General features: G+C 29.5%; 1 protein-coding gene across 3 annotated transcripts in view; it reads right to left on the reverse strand.

The window, feature by feature from the left end:
• The window catches only part of LOC142333015 (uncharacterized), a 75345-nt gene extending 69179 nt beyond the window's left edge, over positions 1-6166 (reverse strand). The window contains exon 1 of one of the 3 annotated variants that reach the window (XM_075379791.1): positions 5828-6166. The gene's annotated coding sequence lies outside the window, so the exon portion shown is untranslated. Of the gene's footprint in view, positions 1-5647; positions 5787-5827 lie in introns of those variants that run through there. The other 2 variants (XM_075379789.1, XM_075379790.1) reach the window with 2 other exon arrangements.
• Between the last annotated feature and the right edge of the window lie 263 nt (positions 6167-6429).

Consider the following 6429-nt stretch of genomic DNA (forward strand, 5'->3'; position numbering starts at 1 on the left):
CACCCATCTGATTTTTAACATTCTCCTATAGCACCACATTTCAAAAGCTTCTAATCTTTTCTTCTCATATACTCCGATTGTCCAAGTTTCACTTCCATATAAAGCGACACTCCAACATATACTTTCAAAAATCTTTTCCTGACATTTAAATTAATTTTTGATGTAAAAAAATTATATTTCTTACTGAAGGCTCGTTTAGCTTGTGCTATTCGGCATTTTATATTGCTCCTGCTTCGTCCATCTTTAGTAATTCTACTTCCCAAATAACAAAATTCTTCTACCTCCATAATCTTTTCTCCTCCTAATTCACATTCAGTGGTCCATCTTTGTTATTTCTACTACATTTCATTACTTTTGTTTTGTTGTTGTTTATTTTCATGCGATAATTCTTGCGTCGGACTTCATCTGTGCAGTACATTGTTTCTTCTAAATCCTTTTTACTCTCGGCTAGAATTACTATATCATCAGCAAATCGTAGCATCTTTATCTTTTCACCTTGTACTGTTACTCCGAATCTAAATTGTTCTTTAACATCATTAACTGCTAGTTCCATGTAAAGATTAAAAAGTAACGGAGATAGGGAACATCCTTGTCAGACTCCCTTTCTTATTATGGCTTTTTTCTAATGTTCTTCAATTGTTACTGTTGCTGTTTGGTTCCTGTACATGTTATCAATTGTTCTTCTATCTCTGTATTTGAACCCTAATTTTTTTAAAATGCTGTACATTTTATTCCAGTCTACGTTATCGAATGCCTTTTCTAGATCTATAAACGCCAAGTATGTTGGTTTGTTTTTCTTTAATCTTCCTTCTACTATTAATCTGAGGCCTAAAATTGGTTCCCTTGTCCCTATACTTTTCCTGAAACCAAATTGGTCTTCTCCTTCTTCTTCCACTCTCCTCTCAATTCTTCTGTAAAGAATTCTGGTTAAGATTTTTGACGCGTGGCTAGTTAAGATAATTGTTCTGTATTCTTCACATTAATCTGCTCCTGCTTTCTTTGGTATCATAAATATAACACTCTTTTTGAAGTCTGACGTAACTTCCCCTTTTTCATAAATATTACACACCAGTTTGTATAATCGATCAATCGCTTCCTCACCTGCACTGTGCAGTAATTCACCAGGCATCTATTCCAGGTTGGTAATTACACAATTATACTTCATGCAAAACTCTACAAGTCGGTTCCCCCTTTTATTCCTTTTGCCCAGCCCAAATTCACCCACAGTATTTCCTTCAATTTCTTTGTATACACACTCTATCTCATCATCATCATCACCATGGGCATTTGTAGGTATATAGATGTTAACAATTGTTGACAGCTTAAGTTTTGATTTTATCCTTATTTCAATGATTCTGTTGCTATGCATTTTGAAATACTCTACTCTCTTTCCTACCTTCTTGTTCATTACAAAACCTACTCCTGCCTGCCCTTTATTTGAAACTGTGTTAATTATTCTAAAAATCACCTGACCAAAAGTCATTTTCCCCTTCCCACCGAACCTCGCTAATTCCTAATACATGTACATTCCATCTACCCATTTCCCTCTTTAAATTTTCTAACCTAAAAACCTTTTTTTTGACAATCCATGCTCTGAATCGTAGAATGTTATTTTTTAATTTTCTAGTTACCCCTCCTTAGTACTCCCCAGCCGGAGATCCAAATGGGAGACTAGTTTACCTCTGGAATATTTTACCAAGGAAGGCGCCTCCACCTTTGTTACATGAAAATGCAGTGAGCTACATTTTCTTGGAAAAAAAGCAGCTGTAGTTTTCCATTGCTTTCAGCTGCGCAGTACCCAAAAGATTGAGTGATGTTGATATGGCCATTTAAGTCCTCCCGACCTACGCCCTTAAGAGCTACTGCCCTCTTCCAGAAATCATTCCTTAGTCTGGTTCTCAACAGATGCCTCACCGATATGGTTGCACCTTCGATCCAGCTACTCTGAATCACTGAGCACTCAAGCCCCTCATCATCGGCAAGGTCTCATAATTATAGAGAGAGATTATTATTGTAAAAATGTAAAAAGTTGTTGTAAAAAAAGAGTATTAAAATTAATGTACTACTGTATCACAGCATATTGGTATACTAAAAAAATTATTTTCTTTGGTAAAAAATTTAAAACAAAAAAAAAATGAGTTGGGCAATTTAAAAACAGCTGTCAATCAACAAATGATGTTGTACATTAAAAAGGGTCCTTGAATCATTGGATTACAGTTATTTTGCAAGTTTTCATAAAATCATGTATTCCAATCATGATCTGATGCTACAGAAAATAGAAAAGTACAAATATCAATTGGCTCATGATTTTATTTCAATTTTTCCATAAGTTTACAATAAACTTAGAGAAAATACAGAAATTCATGGGATAACTACAAACTTTTATGACATATGCAAGTTTCGTTTAGCTGATACATCACTCTTTTTTTTTAACCAAAACTAAGACCCTCTACTATTCCCTTAGTTATAGCTCTTGCTTGACCTGGCTTCAACAAACCTTTCTTATTTCTCAAAAATTAAATTCTCTTTAAAAGAAAAAACAATTTGAAAAAATATATTGAAAAAAATTTGTAGATGGGCCTACATGGAGTTATGAAAGAAACCAACCATGACAATCCTTTCTGATGTAAAAATGTGGTTTGGGACTGGTGCATTACCTGACAATGGGAAGTGAAAAAAAAAATTCCACTGAGAAAGGTGCCAGCTAAATAATAATAAATTGAAAAAAAGGATTTTCTAGAACCATAATTTCATACATTAATGAATATTTGTATTTGGTAACTGGAAAGTGACATGCTGTTATACTCGATTCACTTTTAAGAGCTACCCTGTTGTAAACAAACCGCATGGTGTTGTAATAGACTGTCACAAAAGTTAGTGTACAAATAAGTAAATAGTGCAAGAACAATTCATTTATTACTTTGATGTTTTTATTTGACGCCGACTAATTAAAGTTATTTATGAATTAATTACATCGCAGCTATTTATAAAGTTACATCGCTGTTGTCAAAAACACAATAAAAAATAAAAATTTTAAAGAACTTGTTTTATACTTTAGTCATACTTTAATCAAATTATCATACATTACATGAGTTTTTACATTACAAAACCGCAAAGCAGTTTTGCAGATTTTGCAATTTTTACAACCGCACCCTTAATTTACTCCCATATGGAGGGATATGGTACTTACGTATTAATGCCATCGCAGCTACAGCTTTATTTAAAAACAAAGTAGTCAATCGTATTTCGGTGGAAAATGAACAGTCTCTTTATTAATTTTAATAAACGGTTATTTATATTTATTTATTTTATAAATATAATTTTAATTTAATTAAATAAATACTCAACAAATTATGGTGTTAATTGGTCAAGGTTAGCGAGCGCAGGTTAAATTATATTTATAAAATAAATAAATATAAATAACCATTTATTAAATTTAATAAAGAGACTGTTCATTTTCCACCGAAATCCGATTGACTACTTTGTTTTTAAATAAAGCTGTAGCTGCGGTGGCGTTAATACGTAAGTACTGGGGATGTTTGCAAAAGTATTGGTGGCATATTGTATTGTCACCTGACCTTAGTAATTGTGGAAAAATTTCATCAATAGGCAATGTCAGGAGTATGTTCAATTATTACACCCGCATCCTTAATTTACTCTCGTACAAGGGGATGTTTGCGAAAGTAATGGTGGAATATTGTATTGTCATCCAACCTTAGTAACTGTGCAAAATTTCATCAATCGGCAATGTCAGGAAGTATGTTAAATTAAGGATGGAAGATTTGAAAATGAGCATGAAAAAACATAGCGAGTTAAAGAAAGGCAAGTAATAAAAAAATAATACAAAAATGTTTAAAGATTTTTAAAATCTAGCTTTATACCTTTTGTTCATACATTAATCAAATTATTATCATACACTGCATGAGTTTAATTAGTAGGTTAATTTGGATTTAAAACCTTGCATAGATGTTTTGCAATTTTTTATACCTGAACCCTTAATTTACCCCTGAATGGAGTGATGTTTGCAAAAGTAATGGTGGAATATTGTATTGTCACCCAACCTTAGTAATTGTATAAAATTTAAATTGCCAATGTCAGGAAGTATGTTAAATTAAGGATGCAAGATTTTGAGGACAAACGTGAAAAAAAAATTGAAAATTAAAAAAACATTGCAAGTTAAAATAAAGCAATTAATAACATAAATGCTGGTGAGGTCTAACAAACTGAGTCACCTGATATATTGCACAAACACAATAGCACACACTACAGTAAAATCTCACTACTACAAACAACAGCTAGGATAGTTCTTATGCTGAACATAGTATATCGATAATAATTGGAAATAGTGGCATAAAAGAGCAAAATGAAGACAACATAAGGGTTAATAGAGATGTCACTGGATAAAATAAGCCACTCAAGAGAAATTCAATTAACAAAAATTATTTACATTATTTAAAAATTATGTTAGCTTCTCTATATTCGAGCCTAAGAAAATAATTAAATCCTACATTTATTCAAGGCATGATACTTATATGTGTAAAACAGAAATTTGATATCAAACATACATTCTCACCAACAAACATGCATACAAAATTATATTTGTAAAATATATACCAAAAATAAATTTTTTTTTAAGTTTAGAATGGAATAAGAGCACAATATATAAATTTTCTTGATCTCACAATCATTAAAAACAACCAATAAAAATACATACATACACAATAATTAAAAGAAAATTTTTTAAATGGATATAACATGACCTTCAACAAAACAAAAATCATATATTCTAGAATATATAAACCCAACTGCTCCAACTAGATTAAATATTCTGTAATTTTTAAATGGGATTGGTATAACATTAAACAATACAATAAATGTGTGTCCTATATATGATTAATGTTTACAAACACTGCTTTAGAAGTACATAAAAGATCCAGCAAGAATAAGCTTGATATCATAAATATACATAAAAAAGGACCAAATATTAATGCACTTTAACATTATGAAATACACAGATAAACAAACGCAATATAATAAATTTAAAAAAAACTGGTAGCAAATAATAACAGCAGCACAAGTGAACGAAAAGAAAAATTCTAAATTTCATATATAAGAAATTTATTATAAAGTTGATATTTTAAGTAATTTTCATTGCAGTCATGCGCAAAATCATAATACATTTATAAACACAAGAATATTGAGTTAAAATGAAATCCATACTTATTTAAAGGTTATGTGTTCATGTATAGTTGTGAACAAAATTATTATAAAAACACTATAAAGGCAAGAATTAAAATTTTTCCTACTCAAATGTTGAAATGATTAATTATAAAAAAATCTGAATTTTTTTTTAGTATTGGCCAATTAAATGTAATATTAATAACTGAAAATAAAATGTAGAAACATTGGAAATTAAAAAAAAAAAATATTTTAGGAAATTTTTAAAACTAGTTTGAGTAACAAATGAAATTTTACAAACATAAATGGTATATCTTTAAAAATATCATATAAACTTCATAACAAGCTAAGAGTGTAAATAGTGATGAAAGTAAAATGTAGACATAAATAGGTATGAAACAATCTGAAATAAATATAAAAAGTAGATACAAGAAAAGTAAAACGATAAAGCTGTAAAACATAAAAATACCTTTCTGGGTCTTCAGTTACAACCAATTTACAATCAAACCCTTTCTCACAAACAATCGCAACTATAAACATTTTTTTTTATAATTACAATGTTAGCAACGAATCTGATTACTCATATTCAGACAAATATTACGAACGTAATACAAAAAATATATATATCTATATATATATTCAATCATACCTAACATTTTGTTTTATAATACAATTAAAATATTAATTTTGAACTTATTGGTGTAATTTAAAACTGTCAATTACAATATTCCTGAAACACTATTATTTTAATAACCACTTTTATATAAACTAACAAATAGTTTAAAAAGATCACATAACCTATTTTAAAAACTACACCAGTTAAAAATACCAAATCAGAAAATAATACGTTCAGAACAACAACTAAAGATAACAAAATGTTAAGAAGTTTAGGGACAGTGTAACATATTTGCTACGACAACTTTGGACAAAAATCTCTTTCACACACACATCGTATAGATAACGCCTTAGAAGACATCGCGGGCGAAAGTGCATCACTGCCATTGAGACAATTTTATGATTTTAATTCGGCTTTAAAAATTCATAATAAATTAATATATCGTTAATTTTACTAATTTATATTATTATAACCGTATTGATGCTTATTAAAGCAAAAATGTAATCTATCTGTTTAACGAATAATCTTAAGAGTCAAGCCAAATATTGCAAAAACTCGAAAGAAGAAAAACGAAGACAGTTAAAAGTTCATTGATTTTATTCAATAAATAGTGCGTTTTCTATACTTAATAAAAG

The sequence above is a fragment of the Lycorma delicatula genome, chromosome 12, assembly GCF_047948215.1.
Source record: "Lycorma delicatula isolate Av1 chromosome 12, ASM4794821v1, whole genome shotgun sequence".
Lineage (NCBI taxonomy): Eukaryota > Metazoa > Arthropoda > Insecta > Hemiptera > Fulgoridae > Lycorma > Lycorma delicatula.